The 23,245-nt window shown below is 41.2% G+C and overlaps 1 protein-coding gene across 3 annotated transcripts in view; it reads left to right on the top strand.

The window, feature by feature from the left end:
- Nucleotides 1–23,245, top strand: part of BMPER (BMP binding endothelial regulator) — a 157,882-nt gene that overhangs the window by 54,976 nt on the left and 79,661 nt on the right. The gene's annotated exons all lie outside the window — the stretch shown is intronic.

Here is a 23,245-nt window from a genome sequence, read left to right as displayed (position 1 = left end):
CGTTGCAGGGATTCGAACCGCCGACCTTCTGATCGGCAAGCCCTAGGCTCTGTGGTTTAACCCACAGCGCCACCCGCGTCCCTGGGTGCAAGGGGCAAGGAGGCAAATGTCCCCTCCTTTGGACATGGCCCTCATATGGAGGTTTGTTAGTTGATGCCTCTAACAATACATAAGGATGGGTGTCTAAATCAGCTTCGGTTTCTCAGTTTTCCAATTTCAAGTTTAGTTCTCTGCATTTCTATATCAGCTTGCGATTTTGTTTTGTTTTTTAAACTGAAGTTCATTATGAACATTCAGCATTTTAGTCCAAATTTACACACACACACACACACACACACACACACACACACACGTTTTGTACAATAAGCCCATAACTTATACACTGTTAACTTGTACACATTCAGCTTTATGACACTGGGGGAAAATATTAAAAAATTAAAAGAGGGCAGAAACTGTTCAGGTGCCCAGGAAAAAGACTTTAGAAATCCCACCTGCCATTGAACCTAATGTGTTTTGATTATACAAGATTTGGGCTGTAGGTACGATCCCCAGAACAGAACTCCCACCTAAGTTGCAACTTTACTTTATGCAGTTTGGCCTGCTATACACTTTTTTGCAAAGCAAATTTCCCGAATACCCTGTATTTTTGCATATTTCCCCCACAAACATTTGATGTGCCTGCATGGAAAAGAGAAGATAGAGAGAGGAACCTCCGTGTTTCCTAGATAGTCATTTCTGAGCTAACCTGTGCTAACCTTCATTCAGATGCTAGACTGATGTTCTTGGAGTTGTTGACTTCATTTCCTGCTTCCTTCTGCTTCATCCTCACCTTTGGAGAGGAGATATCTCTTGTGGCTCTCCTGCTGAGATGCAAGAGTAAGCATGGCTCATTGGCTCAAGGCATCTCTTCTGGCACCTTAGTTAGATAAAACTAGGATCTTTCTTACAAAGCATGCATTTCTGGTAATAAACATAGCTCCCCCCACCTAAACTGAGAATCTCAGTGTGATCATATCCAGCATCCAGTGTGCTTTTTCAACAGGGATTCAGTATTAAGTTCAACTTCCGTTGAGCATTTTAGCTCTGAATGCCAACACTTCTCTGAATTGGATTTATTTCCCATTCCTAATGATAATTAGCATAAGTGAATGGGCCATCAAAGATCAAATGTCAGGCAATATTTTCATATTCATCATGTGGTATGACCAAACCCCCTAGAAAGTACATGGCCAAGAATGGAAATGGTGCTCTATGTTACCTGTTGACTAATATGGTTAGCGCAATTGGAAGCAGTTTAATGTTTTTTTTCCTGAATAGGTTAGTGCTGTTTTGTCTGTTCCCATGTCATTGGAAATAGTATTAAAATTAGCTAAACAAATAGCTGCTTTCACCATTCTGCCATTAGGAACAATAGTGGTAACTGTGGAACTTTCTTAAAAACAACCCGGAAGATGTAGCTTTGGGCTTGTATCCTAATTCTCTGAGCATGAGTATAGATAATAGACCCCAGTATTAATGCTATACATCTTCGTGTCCCCATCACCTTTGTCTGTGCTCTGGTGGGGAATACGTAGTTGAGGTAAATGGGTGACTGGTCTGACCCAATGGGGTCTGTTCTTATGATGTTTCTTTTACAACATTTGCTGGACAGGGTCCTTTTGTATTCCCCCACCCACCCCCATCATGTATACAAACTGGGGGTGAGTCGGTGGGTGTTATTGAACACACATAATGATGTTAAAGGTTGACAAGTCCCAGTTCATAAAGCCTTCCTAATTAACAAGCCAGGATTGATTGCTTCCACTGACAAGCAAAGACTTAACTTTACACAGTTCAGGCCATAAATGTGGGCCATTAACAGGCTGCCCCCGATGAGAACCTACATTTTTTATTGGCTTGGGGCTTCACTGGAGTTCATAAATATATTGGTTTGAATGGACACCTCAGAAAATGTGTTGGGGGGGGGGGAGGTCGTTTCCCAGGGAAGAGGTGCAAAAGACTGAGGAGAAAAACAAAGCCTCTGGAAGCCACTTGAAAATAAATGAACAATAACCCCTGATGACCGTAAGGGAACGAAATTATTGCACATTACTGCAGACATGTCCAGAGAGTGCAGTGGATTTATGTTCAGCTGCTGAGGCACTTTTTATAAATTGCTTTCAAATGGAATGTGTGTGGTATCTCATGGGGCCACTTGTTTGAAAAATTGATTTAGGTCTAGATGATTCCCACAACTTGTAGTAGGAAGCAGTAAAAGCAACAGCTTGTCAATGATTAGAGCCTTTGTTTGCGAAACGTTTTATGATGAGTCTAGGATCCTTCTGGCTTGCAGGCCGCAGCTTTGGATGCATTTTTCCACACAAGGGACAGGTCACTTGAAAATGCAGAGTGCACAGCGAAATTTACACCGTCCCAGCTGTATTGCAGTGCATCTTACCACATAGTCACTACTACCATTATATTTATTACGCAGTGAGATAATACACATTTAGCATGTAAATGTCATTACTTGGAGAGAGGTTGCGGGGGGGAGGGGAGGCATATTTCAGCATAATGAGCCCCCCAATATGAAGAGCAAGTGCAGAGGCGCCTGGGAATGTGCCACACAGCAAATGCTACAGCTGGGATGGTGGATGTTTTGTGTGACAGCCACACAGGCAAATGCTCTGCCGTGTCTTCTGACCCTCTGCAACTCTCGCAAGTGCTGTGTTCATTCTAACAAGGAATCTGCCAGGCAGGTATTGCGGTGGCAGAAAACCATACTTCCTTAGATAGAAAGCCTGGCGACAGCCTTGTTGGGCGTGAGTCAGTGCAAGCACAAAGCTGCATTTAGAAACTTGCAAGTGAAGGAGGAGACGCCTAACAGGGCTCCAATAGTGCATAATTAAGTTATGTTACTTTTCTGTTTTTTCCAGTTGTGCTTTAAATTTATCCACTTTTCAAAAACACAAGAGCAAGGACACGAAGGACATGTAGACTGGAAGGCCACTCCACAATTTTTGCCCCACTGTTAAATGTCGGCTCTTTAGTTGTAGTGTTAACCGCTTAGTGGTTTTGTTACACTCAAGCAGTATATAAATTTAGTTAAATAAAACAAATTCCTGAACTCCGTGACTGTGAGATCAGTCTGGCTACTAGCTACCTGGTGTAATAATATATGCACTGTGTACACCAGGTAGCTAGTATGATAGCATCTACTTTATTCAGGGAGAAGAAGTAGCCCTTTCAGTTTTCCTGTTTCTTTGTTTTAACTTTGCTCCTGGTGAGTACTTTTTATCATGGAGTGAAGTAGTTCCTAGGTTTCACACTGGAACATATTGGAGGGTACGGTGGCACCATTCACATAACAAAAACTACCACAGAGATATCACCATTTTCAAAAGTAGGGGGTCCGTGGCTTGGCTTTTGAAAAACAGGGGGTCCACAGTACCAGATGTGGTGTATTGCAGTTATTTCCCAGCCTTGGAATGCCATTTGCCTGCTCTGCTTTTTTAAAAAATGAATCACCTCTGTCTTTCTTATTGTTTTCAGTTCATACCCATTTTCACAGGGTTGGTGTTGTTGTTTTTTTGTAACACTTGTATGAATATTTTATTGACAGAACTTTAAACTTCAAAGTATGCATTGCTCTTTAGAACTATGTACCACATGTAATTAGTTTGGATCTTTTAATCACAGGCTTAATGCAAGTTCCACAGAAGAAGTGTTCTTCAAAGTAACCATTAACCATTGTATGTTACTTTTAATATATATATAACTGGGGCAAAACAAAAGGATCCGATTATTGAAAACGACAATTAACTCTGAATTGTGGCTGTTTTCACAGGCTTGATCTACCTCTTGTACCATTATCACATTCTTCCCAACTTTCAGTCATATTTTGTGAGGATTTCTTTCCATACCTGTGCACTGATGGTGCAGGTTTTAGGATCAAGCTTATAGGCATATGTTGATTTGTCTGCTGTCAAACAGCTGTTGAGGATGTACATAGATTGCACCCAGCATAGGCAGCTGCAGGCTCAGCTGAACAAGGTACTGTAGTGCAAGATAAATTTTGGAGATCACAAGATGAACATATAGATTAGTAAATTGAGGGGATAACTATGTGTTACACCCAGATGTGCACATTCAAGCACCCTGGAGCAATTTTGGAAGAGAATAATTTTGGACTGGAGAACCAACAAGCAAGTACATATGTCTAAATCCACTTCCTGCTTCTCCATCCCAGATCACATCCCCATATGCTTCAGAATCACCATCACTGATGAGGTTTCAAATGCTGTTTGCCCTTGATTTGAACCCTGCTGGAAGAAAAGTGGTTTGGAGACTCGGAGAGAGGATTAGAAGACATACCTGTTAGTTTTTTTGTTCCAAATTACCCTCTTCCAAAGTTGGGCACCCCTCGTTGCTTCTACAGATTCCCTCCTTCTCAATCCTCCTTTTTCTTGTGTGCGTTTGTGCTTACAGCTTAGCTAGCCCCTGATCATGCTACTCTAGTTCCCGCCATGATCCTGCTCATAGATGAGTTCAGTCCTGATGACAATATCCTCATATCTGTTCTGATTCTTGTGTTTTGCTTCTTTTGACAACTTGACTTGCACCCATTTCATGGTAAAATTATGCCCTTGCCCCCACCCCCATTTAAAATGTTTAGGAACTAGTATTCATATAGAGAGCAAAGGCAGACTGGTATTCATTAAGAAGCTTGTTGTTGTTTTTAAAGTACTCTGGCAGCAGCTCTCCAGGATGGAGGGGAGTCTCAGCATAACTGGAGATACTGGGGATTGAATAGGGACTGTCTATATGCAATGCAGATGCTCTGCTACTGAACTATGGACCTTCCCTGAGCACCAGAGAAGCTCCTCCAGAACCAACAATGGGAAAATCTCGGCTGCGTATGTCTTCTCTTGCTAGATGAAAGCCAGGATGCATTATTAAGATAGCTTTAGTTTTGCATAATCAAATACCACCATCCAAATGTTTGTGAGTTTACTTTTCCAAGTTATTTTTGTGATTTTTTTTTTTGCGTAATGAATAAATGTTTAAAAGATTAGTCATCTGCTTTAACCCATATTATAAGGCTGAAAGAAACATTGCTGTAACTTCTAAGACAGTACACATCATCAAAACATAACGTCCACCTCTGACCTCTGCTTTTCAGGACTGGAAAATTACTTTTTTATTCTGTAATAAAGAAAGACATGTCAGTCCCTTAAAATATCCACATTACAACACTGTGGGCTGGTGAAGCAGATATTTGATTTGTGATTTTCTTTGGGTGCTAGTAAATACACAGAGTAAATGTAATAAACATTAAATTAAAATTAAAAAATAACTTCCAAAGCAAGTCATTTGGGGGACGTGTAAGAGTAGAGGGTGGAATTAAAAAATATTCATTCAGGAATCTAGTATGGGAATTTTAGTTCCTCTGAATCAATGGAACTGCTTGAAAGCTGGAGCAGAACTCCTTCAGGAGGTGATAGGCTGGAAGTATTTAAGGAAAGGCTAGACAGCCACCTATCAGGGCTGCTGTGGTTGCATCCTGCATTGCAGATCCTGCATTGAGCAGGGAGTTTGGTCAGATGACCTTCACAGTCCCATTCATCTCTATGGTTTTGTGGCGAGCATGTTCAGGGTGCAGGGATTCTGCCTGGAACAGCAAGCAATATTGCTCCCCAGAGATCCCAAGACCATGAAATATATGCTGGAAATCCAAAACACTGATAGAACCACCAAGCCTTCTAGTGCACATTCTTTGTTGGGTGCAATCAAATAAGTTGTTTGATCATGCAGTGTGATCAACATCTAGCATTGGTAGAATGGGCCGCAGTGAGGTGCCCAGTTATGTAATCAGCCTGGTTTTGGAAAGCATGGTAGCTGCAGAATGACCTGAAGATTGGATCCCTCGGCAAGGAGCAGTTTCTCAAAGGTTATTCTATAATGTCATTGGGGTGTGATAATAATAATTTATTATTTATACCCTGCCCCTCTGGCTGGGTTTCCCCAGCCACTCTGGGTGGCTTCCAACTAAATATTAAAATGCAACAATCTGTTAAACATTAAAAGCTTTCCTAAACAGGGCTGCCTTCAGATGTCTTCTAAAAGTCTGGTAGTTGTTTTTCTCTTAGACATCTGGTGGGAGGGCGTTCCACAGGGTGGGTGCCACTACCGAAAAGGCCCTCCGAGGAATCCTCACATGAAAAATTGGAAAGAATATCCACCATTGAAAACATGTTTATGCACACAACAGGAACAAGGCAAACATGCACATCTCAGGCAACCACCTCCCCCTCCCCCCGCAACTTACGGGGGGAACTGAGCGCTGACAAAATTCTCTGTGTGTTTTGAAGGCATTTGGTCCAGAGTCACCCTCTCTACATTTCTCCCCACTGCCTTATGGCTGACAAGTCAGTGGGCTGAACACCTGCATGGCTGCCATTGCTCAGTGGAAAAGGAACATGGCCTGTAATGTGGAATGCAACAGCTTGAACATTAATACAATTCTGAGGATTTTACAGTTAAAAACAAACAAACCACCCTTCTAATCTCCGCAAGTGGTGGAAGAGAATTGGTCATTATTGCCCGTTTGCTGCATGAACTCCTGCTGGCTGTGCCCTATCTCGACAGGATTTGCCTTTGACCCACAGTAGTTCGGTGTTAAATGACTGCTGGAAATCACAGCAGCAATTTCCTAACATTTCCCCTGGGATGCTTGAAAAAGCCAGTACCAACATTTCTCGAGTGCGGCGTATCTGCTTTTTGTCCTGCTGGGCAGAAATAGTTAGCTAGAGTGCTCTTATCAAAGGTAGCATCCTCCAGATCTGCTCTGACACAATACAAAGTCATGTGGGGGGCCCATTTCAAGGCAATAATTCTTTTGCACAGCAAGTGTTCAGTTGTTACATATTTGTTGCAGCGGGATCCAGATGTCTGTCCAGCATTTATGTTCCTTTTCCATACTGTGTTTTCCCTCTTCTTTTGATCACCCATTTGCCAGCTGACAGAATGAAAGACAGTCGTTTTCATTAAATGCCACATCTGAGCTAGCTTTAAAAAACTTTAAATCACTGGGACTACTTCACAACTGGTGTAGCTATTTTACATTTTTGATCATGTGTTTCCCTAATCAATGGCTTATTACTTACTTGTTCGGTGGCACTTTAAAAACAAAAGCTATATAGTGATGCTTAAAGAGTCATTAGTTGAAAAATAGGTACAGTTGTTTTTACATTAAAAAGGGGGGGGAGGTGCTGTGCTGTGGCGGCACGACATGAAGCTGAGCAAAGCTTTGGAGCCATTGCAAAAGAATGCTTTCCTGGTTTCAGCTCCGAGAGACACATTGGGTAGAGTCACTAGTATGGCAACAGTTATCACTGGGTTTGGAACGAGGAAAGCATTGCTCCATTGCTGTTGGATTGTAAACAAATAATGACCTTTGCCATCTTAAAGGTAGTTATCATTTAATGTCCTATAAACCTAGCTACCAGTTGAATGAACTGACATTAATTTGTTCCTATATACAGTGGTACCTTGGTTTACGAACTTAATCCGTTCCGGAAGTCCGTTCTTAAAGCAAAGCATTCTTAAAGCAAGGCGTGCTTTCCCATAGCAGCGGGGGACTCAATTTACAAATGGAACACACTCAACAGGAAGCGGAACATGTTCTGCTTCCAAGGCAAAGTTCACAAATCAAAACACCTACTTCCAGGTTTGCAGCGTTCTTAATCCAAGTTGTTCATAAACTGAGCTGTTCTTAAACCAAGGTACCACTGTATATTCTTGTTGTTGCCTAGATGTAAGGCTCTGTGCAGCACAGGACGAAATTACTTGGGAGGGTGAATGCCTGCAGTCGAGGTCCCAAAGGTCTCAGATACCTGCTTCACAGAAACCCGGAGCAGGACTTTCAGTGTGGCTGCCCCTATTCTCTGGAACAGTATCCCTGTTGAGATATGACAGGCACACACTATCTGCACTTTTTGGAAACAGCAACAGGCTTTCCCAGATGGACAAATGGATCTTTGCCAGGAGCAACCATTTTGTATTGCTTTAGTTTTGTTTTAAATGTACCTGATTTTTTAAAAAATGCTCCTAACTGTTTTTATTGCACATTGCCTTGAGACAATTAATAAATTGATGGTGGCAGTAATAGTGATGATTTAAACCTGATACCGTGTTAACCAAATAGTTATATGTAGAGGATATGCTACCTAGAGGATGTCGGTATATTAAGAGGATAGATTCTGCCCACCCCACCCCCCACCCCCCGGCAAATTGTTTTATCTACGGTATCTGTTTCCTGTTTGTAAAAGGCATACAATATTCGTATAAGGATCAAGGCTAATAAACAGACATGGTCTATATATAACCATGTTTTTTGGCACCACCTAGTGGCTTTCGTGTGAAACTACCTGGTTCTCAAGGGAATAGAGGGCATTATTTTAACTGTGGCAAAATGGTCTTACTGGGAAATGCTAAGGAATGAAATGAGAATGAAACTAAAGACCCTTCCAAGCGAAAAGATTGTAAAAACTGGTAGCCCAATATGCTGCCGTGGGGTGTCCTGAAAACCAATGACCAGCCCAGTAAAAGCTGATCTATCTAACTTATTGGTATTTCATTCCAAATATTTTGCATCATTTGAAGAATGTGAAGCTTTAATGTATGCATGTCATCCTTCTGATGCTGAGCAAAAATTAATACAAATTTAATCACCAATGCAAGTGAGTGAATAGCCTTTGAATCATCTGTTGTTCCTTGCTTAAATTCAGTGTTGAGTTCAGAAGAACACAGAAAAAGCAGGGGGGATTTTGCATTTTATTGCCTTAAAGGATCCCAGTGCACCTATATTAAATAGCCAGACACATTCTCCTGTTACACTATTGTTTTGTAATTGTTGTGCATGAGTCCCAAATTTGGCCCTTTCACTTTTTGTTGTTGTTGTTGCTGTTCATGCTTAACAATTTCATTACTCGTGTAATGAAAAAAATATACCCAAAAGGATTTTATGGGCTTTGTCCTTATTTCTTTCCAGGGCCTTATTAAAGGCAAAACAAAAGGAGCTTAGATGCTGTTGGAATGTTAGTGAGCTGCTTTCCCCTCCGTCACTCGCAGGGCTGCGAGTTTTTACTGCTGCTACATTTCAGCGATGGTTTGAAAAACACAAACTTTAAAGGAGCGAGTGAATCTCACTTTGCCATTTAACAGCATTTGAAAGGCTGAGGAGGAAAGACTAGGCTGCTGACTAATGTCACATGCACTTACTGCAGCTTATAACGGTGTGTTTCTAAGACTCTTGGGATAACTGCAGATGTATGGTTGTGACATCACCTCCAGCATGGTGTCCATGTACTTGCATGTCATTGAGCTTTGTTCATGCCTTGCGGGCACATTCCCTCTTGGAGGTTTACATCTGTCACTTTTTTTTACCCTGCCAGTTTTCCAAGAGCTCAGCCAGACGTACACACACAATTCCCTCCCACCACCACTTCCTGGCTGCAAAACCCTTGTGAAGTAGGGCTAGCTTGAGAGAGAGTGGCTGGCCCAAGGTGACCCCACGAGTGTTATGGCTAACCAGAGATTTCTACCCACATCTACCTCACCCAAGCCCATCACTCTATTAACAGCACCATGCTGGCTCTCAAAAGCTGCAGAGGTGCCAGGACTACCTCATCCTAAGCATGATGGAAAGCAGTGCAGGAATGCAAACGCACACACACACACGAACGGGACTCCAAGGCCAGCCCCATGACATCATGCTGAAACTATACCAGAAAAGATGCAGTGAAGGGAAGAAGGTCACCTCTTAAAAGCATAATGTTTCTGTAAAAATGTGACTTGCCACACTAGCAAAGGTGCATTTGGGTTGTACCACCCATATACTAGCATGAAACGTGGTGTTAGTCCAGTGTTGCAAATTTCACTGCGACCCTGTGGACAACTTAGTCAAAGCAAATATTTAGGGCTTGAGTTTTAATTGACAGGTCGTTGTGGGTTCTCTTAATTTTTCCTCACAAGTTAATGTCACTTCCCATTCCTTTAAAATTTATTGCCTTTTTTCTCTAATTTGTTCCTCGTTTTCTTCTACCTACTCATAACTTTATCCTGACCTGGTTTCTCTTACTTCATATTTTCAATTTTAGAACGACAGTCTTAAAATGCTCCCTACTGAGAATAAGATAGCACTCATAAAAAATAAAATAGCCCATGTTTGAAGTTGCCACTCTTTGGACTTTTCCATTTCTGACATCTTGTAGCTGTGCGGGATGGGTGGGGGACCCATACCAAGGACAAAGCAATGACAGAGGAGCTTCCCCATAGACCCCAAGCAGATACAAAATCAGAAAGTTGTTTGATCCATGAGAACAAAATTAATAGCATCAATAAAACAATAGACCAACAAATGTTCAATGCATGACATTTTGCTGAGTTGCACAGAGTTTTTGTTTGGGCTAGATATTCAGCTTTTTTTTTAAAAAAAAAAAAAGTAGATTTTTCTGAGTGAAGGCCTAGGACTGAGAGTCACTTTTCTTTGGCTGTAGTTTCAGCCTTTAATGAATGGAGAAAGTCCTTTCAGACTTAATTTAATTACATTAAACACCAGCCTCTCTTCCTGTCCTTTTCTCAATATCCTCGTTCCACTTCTGCTCCAAATATTCCAGCCCTGGACAATTTAGTGATTGCAACAGCCTGGAGGGACGTGGTTGGAACTTCTCCTGATACTGAATTGCATGGGTCATATTGCACTTGTGCTTTTCAGACCTTCAGCTTTTAGGAAACACCTTGATGCCAGGAATCCCAGAGCATTGCAGAAGGTTCTGGACTATGTTCTAAGGGAGCATGGCCACTTGATATGGTCAGACTTGGCCAGGCCTAATTTTGTTGCCTCGGTGCCCTGCATAAACTCAGTGCATCTTCATGAAGTTGTGCACTGCGAGGGAAGGCTGAGAGGAAAGTTGGTTTTTCAGGGGTGCTTGTCCTACCATGATCCCTGATAAGCTTCCAGGGTTCTCTAGAACATAGTTGAGAAGCCACTGAAATTCAACAAGGATACAAGTTGCCTGCTGCATATAATCTTCCTATTTCAGGTAAAATTGACAAGCTATTTATATATTGGTTCTTCTGACACGCCTAGAACAGAGTCTTTGAAGAGTGCCTCTGCATGTTTGCTCCTCAAGTCTCAGCACAAAGCATTGGCAAGTCACTGACCTGGCATGCAGAAAGTTTAAATGACATCAGCTGGCATTTGGTATCTATAAATTAAATGGTGGCGAAAGTGGTGTGTTCTCTAGATAGAGTGAAGGATGGCTTTGACGCGTGCCCATAATTAAAACCTTTTCCTACGAATATGATAATCCACCTTGGAATAAAGAACAAAGGAAAATAAAGAGAAGGAATCTTCAAACCGGAAGCCTCTGAGGTATTTTGCTGTGGATCAAGCGAGAGAGAAAAGAAGAAAGATACATTTGCAGGTTTCCTAAATCTCAATCCTAACGAAAAGTGATTTGAACTCTTGTTTTGTCCCTGGACCTTTGATAAAATAGGAACGTGGCCAGCTCACCTTCAATGGGGACGGTTTTCCAAAATCATCCATGCAGCATCTGTTCTATGGGTCCCTTCGTTCTTTCCTGCCATGTTTTAGGTAATGAGAGAACCCCCTCCCTGATGTTTCACACCTTATCCTTCTCTCCTCTTTTGAAGACCTTGTGAAATTGGGCGAAGAGCCAGCCTGAGAATGGAAAAGTACATTTAATGCTGGAATAGCTAATGTCTTAAAATTTCCCATGGAACATCATTTCCTGTGCTGGGCTTTTCTTTTCTTTTTTAAGGAAAGTCCTCATCAACATAATAACCTGAAACTAATTCATTTGAAACCTCCATTTAAAATGGTAGATTTACGCTGTACAGAAATCTTTATTTGCAATAATGCAGATGCAGTCATTTGCAGTAGATCATTGTACTCAGAAACTAGTGAGCAAATTCATTTGGTATAGCTGCTGCTTTTACTAGCCAAACAGACGGAAAGTACATTACGTTGTAATATAACATGTAATTTTTGTACAGTGAGCAGAAGGCACTATTTGATTGCAAAATCATTTGCACATTCTCATTCAATACTGTAGAAGCTTTCAGGGAGAGTGTGGTGGAGAACCTGCTCTGGAGTTAAAATAGTCTAGGAGCAGGCAATGCGAACAGCCTGAAACCACCAAGAGTCAAATGAGACAACGCAGGGCTAGAAGAACAAATAGTCTGACTTGGAATAGGGTAGCACCCTCCTTTCATAAGCTACTGTCCCATTTTGTTTAGTTCTGAGAGATACCGTTGCTACTTTAGAAATGCAGTGTTTGAAAGGGCAGGCCAGATGATTTGAGAAAGGAACTGATCTGAAATGATGAAATTCCAGGGTTATAAATCTGGTTACTCATGTGACGACTAGCTTCAAGCTGAGCATATAGCACTATGCTGCTGGTAGGGTTTCTCTAGGTCTACTAAAAGCCTCAGAGGAGCCACAGGCTCTCATGGGCCCCCATTGAGAATTCTTTTAATAATCAGTGAAGCTTGTTGGCAGGTGCCTTAGTAATTCCTTAGTACATTCTGAATGACAATGTCTGAAATATTTCTCTGAGCTTAAAAATAGCTAGACATCTGCTGCTTCATTATGTATAATTTAAGGGATTTGCTTTCAGGAAAAGATTTCTTTCTAAGAGTCGGAAATCCAGTGCACGCAGGATACAGTTTATGGAGGGTGTCCTTGTTCTACCTGAAGGTTGAGCACTTTGTTGGCATCTTAAGGTATGAGAGCATTTTCTCTCCGCCTCTCATTCTCCCTTTCTCTTACACATCTAATTGGGCTTGTGGAGAAGTGGGGAGTAGCTATAGTTTCAAAACTGATTTCATTGGAATAGCACCTGTTTACACCAGGTCTCAATTTAGCCTTAACATGCCTGTGGAATACATTGGAAGCAACTCAAGACTCTTCATGAGAACTCTCTGCATTACAAAATTTCCTGTTAGAGGTTTTACTTTAACAAAGTTTCATTGTACCTATCTACTGGCTTTTTGTGTTTAGCTTTTTTATATATATATAAAAAAACCCGGAATCAAACTTCATGAGCTTTGCACTACAGCTTGGAGGAAGGAAGAGAAAGAGCTACTCACAAGAACACTTAAGAACTTTCTTGAGCTAATGAGAATATTATGGTGTGGAACAGTTTCAGCAAGACTTGCCAAAGTCAAATACAAACATCATGCTAGGCAGGGATATATGAAACTCCAGTGAGAAATTTTGCTAGCTTGATTTTAAACTCTTCATCCTCCATTCAAAATCCTTCAGGTGGTTTACCAGATTTTCTCCAGATTTTCCTTATATGCAAAATCTGATGCAATCAAAGGGTGCGTGAAACCCCCTTGGAAAATTTTTATAGTCTTATTGAAACTCTTTGGACTCTCATTGAAATCCCTCAAATGTGTTTTCCAGAAGAGGACCTTCAGCCTCACTTCAAAATCTACTTTGGTGGTGCAATCCTCAAATTACCCCTGGTAGCTGCAAGATGCTATATGCGGTGTACTCAAACCCACTTCCTACCAACTATGCGTTGGGCAGGGAGAAGGCGATGCATATTTCGATTGAGTCCATTGTCCAAGTATAAGCAAATAACATGGAAGCATATAGAATTTGCAGGGTATAAAAAAACAGGAGGTCCTGATGGATGAACAAGGTAAATTGAAACTCAGCATAAATGCAACTCTCTCCTAAGTACAGTTAATGGCTAGCAGCTTAGTCTTACTCCTCTTCATCTGTGCAAATTCTGTTGAAGATATGGAGGCTCGACAGAATGGCTGCTTCAAAGATTATGCTATAAAATGGGGATGATTAATTATGGATGTTGGCTAAGTTAAAATGTTTCCCATACAGGCTTGCTAATATGAACAAGCAGGTAGAGACCTCACAGAGGGGTGGGTTGGGGAATTCACATGGCCCCCACGTAGGCTAGAATTGACCTGATGAAACCCACCCATATTTGCACATTGGCCCAGATCTCTAAGCGGAATGGCTCAGTGGCATAATAATAAAACTGTCAGGCATCAGTATCTAATTTACACCAATATTTTTAGATTCTCTGTAGGAAAAATGTGTCTCTCCTTGCCGCTGAAAAATGAGGTGCGATTCTGTAAGGCTTGGCTGAAAAAGAACAGATGCCGACATCTCTAGAGTTAATATTTTTTCCTTAAAAACACATCTGTCATCAGCCTCCACTTAGAAGAGCAGTGAAGCACATATCTAAATAAACATGGCACTTGGCTCCAACACTGAACCTGCTTTTTGCATAGCAGCAGCTATTATTTTGTCATTGTGGGTGGAAGGTATTTGGGGCTGTTAACCAGCGGGCTATGGTTTCTATTTGGCCACATAGCTGCTCTTCACTTTTAAAAGTAATTTCGGATTACACCTTCTCATATTGTTAAAAAGCTTGGCTGGCACTGCAGGATTAGAATTAGCGTAAAGCTAATTGATAAACTCAGCTAGTTTATACAGCTGAGAACATTGTGGCCTGGAATCACTGAAGAGCAAAAAAAGGGAAATTAGTTTATCTTGGGTGAGTGTTCACCATTTTGAGGAAATGAACATCTCCTCCGCTCCAACCTTCTGACCTTTTCTTGAGAGATGTATTTGCTGTACTCACCCACTCCGCATCTCCAGCTGAAGGGAAAAAAAATAGAAGGTAGGTTTTACAACTTCCATTCCATCCCATAGCTAGCATTTCCCCAGCTCTAAACTACAACAAATACATCTGCTGCTCCAAAAGGTTGACCATCTCAGAGCAAGGATAACCGAGGGAGGGAAGTAAGAGGGAATGGTAACTTGCAAGAGGGAGAATGGGGTAACAATAAGAGCCACTGCTACAGACATGGCATTTGGATATGGAACTTGAAATTCATTTTCGGAGCTTGGAAATTTGTCCAGAATTATTGGGGGAAATTCTCAACCTTCCTTACTGAGGTGGGCTCTCTGCAATATAGTAGTTATCAATCAAATCTGTGAGAAGACCTGCCAGATTACTTTCCGAATGCCTATTTTTGAAGTGGTCTCAGACTGACAATAGTAGAAAAGAAGCTGCTTTGCCACAGTTGTTGTGGTGGCAAAAATCTATATTAGCTGAACTTCTGCTAGCCGTGCAGCCATGAAAGGCAGTGGAGCCCTGCCTAAGGTGGCAGAATTAAGTGAGTTGGGTGAGGAATGATACTTCATTCCTGGTTTGTGGAAGGGGACCCTGGATGTGCTGCTCTTGTAATTAATTTCTACATTCCTTCATTCAAATGTACAGTATTCAAAGCAACTTATAACAGTAAAATAAGAATACATTACAAAAGTAATGCTCTAAAAGCAACTCTGTCAAATTTTGGAAGACAAAACCACAGTATAATATGCTGTAGACACCTTTTCTCTGTAGTGCCCCCCCCCCCAAAAAATACTTAGGCCTACCCGAGTGCCAAGAAAATACATTTTTATTTTCCTGGGTATTTGGGCAGTGCCAGTTGTATTTTATGGTTAATCAGTTTTAAAAGTGTTTTTGTAATGTTACTCCATTTTTCACACGCTAGTAAATTGCTTCAGGATATTTTAGTGGGAAACAATATGCAAATTCAATAAACCTAATCCTAGTTTCAACTATTGTGTTGGAGATTCTTCACGTTCAATCCTAGGACCTCCAGGACAACACAGATACCGGTACTTTGCTACCGATAAATTAGGTGTGAACTTTTCACCGTGAACTTCAGCAGTCAGAAGTACTACTGTAGCCAACTACATGTGAATTCTGTATAAATATTTGTCTCCCTTCCCGTGACTCCACCAAAATACGGCGTTGGCCAGTATGACAGGTTGTTTGATTGCGGTTAAGTTGAGCATTGGCTATGCTGACTGGGGATGATGAGAGCTGGACTACAACACTAGGTACCCTGACATATGAGATCCATAATACATTATGTGTAAATTATACACAGATCATCTGCACACTTGCCATGATATTGGGTGCACAGGAGATTATATAATACATGTGATGCATAATAGTGTGTGCAGTTTTAAAAGGTCTGCGAAGACTCTGCAAATATGCTCTAGTTTTGCAAAGTTCCCTGCAGATGTTCTCAAACATTTACTGTGTAAGCATGTGTACTGCTTATCTAGGTATTATAACACCAGCCCTTACCCATAACTCTGGGACATGAACTCGACCCTTCCTGCACTCAGCCCCAAGGGATAAGAATCTACAACTCTTAAGCACCTCTCTACTCCCCCCATTTCATCCCCAGCATATTCTGGCGCTCTGGCTCAGGCTTTAGACTGTGTGAGATTGGTGTGTGTGTGTGTGTGTGTGTGTGTGTGAGAGAGAGAGAGAGAGAGAGAGAGAGAGAGAATCATAGAATTATAGAGCTGGAAGGGACCTGGAGAACCCTGTAGTCCCCTTCCCTGCAGTGCAGGAATCTTTTGTCCAACATTGGGGTCGAACCCACAACCTTGAGAGGAAGAGTCTCATGTTCTACCTATGGAGCTCAGGGCTGAGAGAGAGGTGTGTGTGTGTGTGTGTGTGTGTGTGTGTGTGTGTGTGTAAGAAGGAGGTATGGTTTGGCCCTGCCCACCACCTGAATGGGCTCCCCAACCCTTTCCCCCCAGAGAATGTCTTTGTCAGGTTCCCCACCCCTACCTTCAAGGGATTGTTGTGGGTCCCTAACCCCAGGCATTCCTGTTTAGGGCCTCTAGCTCAAAGATGGCTAGCGGGCAGGCTGCATCATCCCCCCCCCATGACTCTCCTCCCTTGCAAAAAAAAAGTTATCATCCTTTTCACTGCTCCTGTGTTTCCCTGCTGTGAAGCCATCATGCCAAAAGGGCTTTTTTGTGGCGCCTCAAGGCTACCCACTTCCCCAGTTCAGTCACACCTACCTTCATATGTTTCACAACATATGTTTCACCCCATACGTTTTAGCACCCGTTAATTTAACGGGCTTAATGATACTAGTGAGATCCATGATACATTATGTGTAAATTATACACAGATCATCTGCACACTTGCCATGATATTGGGTGCACAGGAGATTATATAATACATGTGATGCATAATACTGTGTGCAGTTTAAAAAGGTCTGCGAAGACTCTGCAAATATGCTCTAGTTTTGCAAAGTTTCCTGCAGATGTTCTCAAACATTTACTGTGTAAGCATGTGTAGTGCTTAACTAGGTATTATATTTCCAGTCTCCTATGTCTGTGTGTTTCGAAGAACAAGCAGGATTTCCTGTTAGGGCAGCCCTTTGATAGCTACGCTGAAGGAAGTGGAATGTGTGAAATCCTGTATATCCGGAGATTGCATCAGCAATAAGTGTGGGATGCAAATAGTCTTTAACAGAAAATATGTGTGTGTTGCATGTGTTCATGAACACTGACGACATACTAGAGAAAATGCTTCAGAAATTTCGTAAGTAGAAGTGCTCCGTAATAAAGTAGCAGGCCGTATAATGGCAAAAGAAGAAAAGTATACAAATAAAGGATTTATAATGGGGTACGTGAGGTAGGTGTGGGTGTTTGTCTGGAGTTTAGTTTATAATAGTCTATGGCTCCAGAGCTACATGTGTTGGGAACTACCATGGATGCAGGACTTTCTGATGTTTGTACCGCAGCCACTCAGTTGGCTCAACAAGCATGGTGCATTTCTGTTTAAAATTCCACATGAACAGCAAATATAAAAAGATTCAAACTTCCACAGTCCACTGTGGAGGATGGGTGTACCATGGGGCCAGTCCTAACAACCTAATCTTTATTTTGGAAAGTGGTTTTCTGCTGTCTGCTTGTTTTCTGTATGTTCGGACATCTCTTGAGATATCACTGCCAAACATGGCACAAGGGATCGCAAGGGGGGGCACTTTTTGCCAATGCTTGGTCGCCAGCCGCCATTTTGAATCAAGATGGCAGACCAAAACGCAACATTGATGTGATTTCACCCAGGTTTTGATTATAGGTTTAGCCTCCACTCCAAATATTGTTGCCAGACTTGGCACAAGGGTTCTTGAGGTAGGGTGGCAGCCTTTGTCATTGTTTGTGGACTGGGCACAGTTTTAAATCAAGTGGGTGGCCCAAAACATCAGTTTGGCATGTTTCTGCTAATTTTTTTGCATAGGTTTGGCTGCCTTTCGAGATAATGTCACCATTCTTGGCACAGTGGTTCTCGAGGGGCAGTGGACTTTGTTGCCATAGGGTTGTTGGGCACCATTGTGAATCAAGATGGTGGAACGAAACGTGACTTTGGTATGACTGCACCTAGTTTTTTGTTTGATGCATCCAAATTCACAAATTACACTATTCATTCAAAAAACACAATATTCTCAGAATGTTATACTAAACTGTAGTATAATTTTAGATAGTCAACTGATGAGAAGGTGAACATAAGTATGATAGGAATTTTGTATTACAGAGCAGTGGATTTCTTGGTGCCAGTAAGAATAAGGTTGTTCTAATTTAGGGCAAAAGTGCTTAGAAAAGCCAATGGTCTGGCATTCAAAATGCTGTTCTTCATCTAAATGAAGCCCTGCTTTATTAATATGAGTGGTGGCCAGGGATTTCTAGATGTTGATTTCTAGTAACTTTTCATGTTGAAGTAATATTTCAATGTGCACATTATACTCATTATTTAAGTCTTTGTGTAAGATACAGTAAATACCCTTGCAGGCTGAATTCAAAAGTGGACAATGTTGGAGCCCAAGATGGGTGGGTGCAATCCTTTTCTCTCTATTTCTGCCATCTGTTTACCACCACTCCTCCTTGCCATCCACATTAAATTAGGGTAAGGGCTGCATGTGGCCCTAAAGTCACAAGTTGCCCAGTGCTTTCCTAAACCATAGTTGCAACTTGCCATAATTTGTCATGCCAGAGGAGGAGACAGGAGCTCACAGTCCTGAGGCTCATTCACATAGCTCAGTCACATGGCACTGAACTAGGGTTTAGCATTACAGCTCAATATGACATTTGGCTCTTGAAAACAATTAAATAGAAAGCTTTTGTGTATTTGGTAGTAGAACAGGTTTAGAGGCTATCAAGCATTTTCAATTACTCCAAGTGCCCCTCTTTAATTTAATTCATGAAGGCTCTTCATTAGTAAGCACGAATTTCATGGTTATGAACAGGAAGTTATTCTCTGCACCCATGGGCATATGTAGAAAGCCAAAACGAAAACCCCACCTATCTTACATAATTATGCAATTTGTATTGTCTTAACAATTACAAAAAAAGGAAACTAATTATTGGAGTCTTTTTTCACATGCTGAAATGAGCAATGGCTCATGGGCCCAATTCTGACACCGTACCAAACCATGGGTAAGGCACTTTGACTATTATTTAAGTAATAACTGAATTGACAAGCCAGAAACCATGGTTTGAAGTCAAGTTTGCATTCCTGTGTTTATGCTAACTATGGATTGGCATGATGCCTGAATCAAGAAACCACAGTTATGGTTGTTGTTCTATGGCTTGAGGCTGTTGCTTCACAGAATGAATTCATGGAACAAAGTGCAAAGAGGGTGAGTGATTTAAGCACACAAGGAAGTGACAATCATGGGCTCCATGATATATATCTTGTTTTGTCCTATGCCATAGTTTGGTGTGATATCTGGTAATACTATTGAATTCAATGAATTAAAAGAATAAAAGATTATACATAGTGCAAAGTTTTACCAGCGGTGAATGGAATATATTAGATTTCTGTGTTGCAGGTTTAATTGAGCTTCTTTGCTAAGAGGAAATTCTTTGACATCATTACGATGTACTTTGGCTAAAAGCCTGACATGCTGAAGTGTATTTTTGTGATCTCAGGAAGCACAGCCCCTGGAAACTAGAATAGATGACAAACAGCAGCATTGATTTGGCCCTTGGCACCACACACTTCAGCATGTTTGCCGGTTGTTAAGAAGGAAGATGGCTGCAATTCAGTGGATTCCTTTTGATCTGAATTACTAGCTGATGGACAGTACAAAAATTCATTGCAGCTGGATGCACCTATAAAAAAGCTTAATTGCAAAAGAGGAACCAGTCCATAATTACTTGGGGTTCTAATGTCCCAAGAATTTTGCGTTACACGGACAAGGAACCTTGTATGAAATCTGGCAGTGTGTCCTGTCACACAATTTTTTTTCAAATATTTAACTTTTATATTTATAACGTCAAAACTTATAGAACATATTTTAACATTTTGGATGCTGCAATTTCCTATTTTTTAAGGTGTCATACATCATCTAGATTTAGCACACCCACACAAAGTTGTGAGTTCCCGCTCCCAAATAAAGTAGATGGCATTAGGCTAGCTAGGTACAGTGTAGTTACTGAGGGTACCATTATTTTTTTTTTAACTTAACCATTTCCAGGTACTACAACAGCATAAATAACATTGCAAGTAATGGATAACACATGGAAAGGAGGATGAATCCAAATAATCTTGGCAAGAGTTTGTCCATTTGATTTCTGTTCTTCCCTTTGTTTCATGACATGCACACAAGGCATCAGTCCCACCAAAGAGATGCAAAGGCACTTTCAATTACAGTTTGAAAAAGCTCTCACCTCTACTGTTAAGTTCAAATCCAGCATGCACCAACAAACAATAACATACCATAGTTGAGATTTATAGATACAGCAGCTGTATAACCGAATAACTAATATGTTCGGATTGGGCTGGTGAGGAAAATTTCCCTTTATTCACCATTTGGTAAATGCTGAGATAAGAAACATTTGGTTCAAACTGGTCCTCTTTTGGAATTAAACTTTTTATAGGTGCATCCAGCTTGTTTCCAGCTTTTTAATGTTCCTCTTTGAAAACAATGACAAAAGTATTGCTTTTTCTCTCGCAACGTTTCATCCTCATAATATTGCATCAGTATTATTGGGGTGGGAGAAAGATGTTATAAGCAGAAAGGTTTGAAGTTGGCATGCTCCCTGTTTTGCTAGCTGTTATTTTGATCACTGGGGCCCAAATGATCAAGGCCTCATCTGCGCTATACACTTAAAGTAGCGCCATACCACTTTAAACAGCCATGGCTTCCCCAAAGAATCTTGGGAAGTGTAGTTTGTGCAGGGTGCTGAGAGCTACAATTCCCAGAAGGGTTGATTGCCCCCAACACCGGATGGAGGGGCACAGACTCACCGCTTCTGCTTTAAACCACTGAAGGTGTCTCTCGCTTGACCTACCTTCTCCTTCGGATAACCTCATCACTCATGCATCACGAAAATACCTTTTGGGCACGGTGCCTGTTTCTAGGCTTCTCCCGTGAGCAATTGTACAATTTTTCAAAAGTTGTAGGTTTAGTTCTCTGATATCGCACCTGCACATTCTTGAAAAAAGAGAAAAAAAGGGGGGGGGGAATCTGTTCTCTGAGCTGCCTAAGTGGAAAAAAATCATTTCAGAGTTTCCTGACTGATTCATAATTCAGAGCAGCAGCTTCAGACCGCAATATACTTTGCATCCCTGGATGCTATGTTGAAAGGATTATGAGCGCAGGCCTAAAGCTGTGCGCATTCAGGATGTTTCAGCAGCCCCCCTTGGGGCAAGTTGGAGGGGGGAAAGAAAGGCTGTGTTCTTTTCAGACAGTGCAGTGTCTGAAAATCATATTAAAGTGAGTGTATGCAAGTAAAGATAATGCTTTATTTTGGGTATTGGTATTAACGTTAGAATTAAAACATATCAGTAAACTCATCACACACCACAGCTTCTTCCCCTGTGCTCTAGAGAGGTAGAGCATTTATATTCCTTGTCTCTCGAGAGTTTAAAGAGAGATCCTGAATGCGTGTGGCTGTGGACAACTCATAATTCTTTCATGCCTCTAGGAGCGCAGAGTTTATTGTTGGCTGCTTCTGCTGCTTTAAATTATAAACTATACAGGAAATTTAAATGAGACGATCTGGAGCAAAAATTTCTTTCTTTCTTTCTTTTTTAATATGAGTTGATTGCAGTCCTTTGTGGGAGACACAGAACAGGTTTTGCTGCAGCGGAGGTTGCTGCTGCCCATTCATTCATAGCCATCGCCCATTCATTGTCTTCTGAAATGAGAAACAAAAGCAGAATATTGTTTAGGCTGATAGCTCCGTGTGGTAGTAGAGACAATCTTTTCTCTTTATGCACAAACGCCCAGCAGATGAACTGTGCTCCCTGACCAGGGCCTCTCTGTGCTTATATACATGTTGATAATATTTCATTTAAAGGGCTGTGTTGGCCAAAACAATATATCTTTCACAGTTTGACATTCACCCTCTCTATTTTATTCCCAAGACCTTTATTCTATGTTGTACCGTATAACTCCAAGGATAGCTCTTTATTCTTTTAAAAACAATCTTTCTCAAAATCCGGCCTCATGTTCCCGTATTAATTTCTCATTTCCCAGTGCCTGCTTCATTACTGCTTATGGGGGATTTTTGCCTTCGTTTTTAGCTCTGTGTTTCCCCCTCACAGTGGTAGTATTTAGAGCAGCAATTGTCTGGTGTGGAGGCACCAGTCTGCCTCTCCTGCCTTTTGGATCCAACTTTCCCTCGGGAGAAGTCACAAGATTATAGAAAGACGGCTTAAAATAAAATAAAGTAACGGTTTCAAACCTGAAACCAAATTTAACTCTGTTTGTAACTCCATGAAGAAAAGAAAAGAAAGATTTTAATGGATAACAAAGGTACATACCGTAGAACGTCTCTGTTTTCAATTAATGAGAGCAGGTCAGTTACACTCGGTATGAGATGCTGCCTGTGCTTTTTTTTCTTTTAAAAAAAAAGTTTAGGGGTACTCTCATTTTAACTCAAGAAAATCACCATTTGAGAGTTCAAATCGGGGGAAATAAATATGGTAAATGGACAAAAGTACAAATATTCACAAAATGTTGGTATATGTACCCCTGTGTCCCCCCCAGAAAAAAAAGGACTGGATACTGCTATCGTAGCATTGTGAGGTTAGGGCAGAGAGAAGGGGGGAGAAAGAAGGAGGGAATAATGATATTTCATTCTTTTGCATAGTGTATGTGCACAGTTTCTGTATCAGTGTCAGGTGGACTCTCAGCACCCATAACAAACAAAATTCCCCAGGATTCCTTCTAGGCAACCGTGTGCTTCATATGGTGTGGATGTTCATGTTACAATATGCTGAAATGCATTGTATAAGATTTGGCCTATGAAGGCGTTGTTTTTGAAGTGTTTGTATAGGTGAGACTCTCAGCTTTCCTGCTGGGTGCATTTTCG

The sequence above is a fragment of the Zootoca vivipara genome, chromosome 12 (genome assembly GCF_963506605.1).
Source record: "Zootoca vivipara chromosome 12, rZooViv1.1, whole genome shotgun sequence".
In the NCBI taxonomy this organism is placed as follows: Eukaryota; Metazoa; Chordata; class Lepidosauria; order Squamata; family Lacertidae; genus Zootoca; species Zootoca vivipara.
The sequence above is the reverse complement of the archived record's forward strand: the minus strand, read 5'-3'. Positions and strand labels throughout refer to the sequence as shown.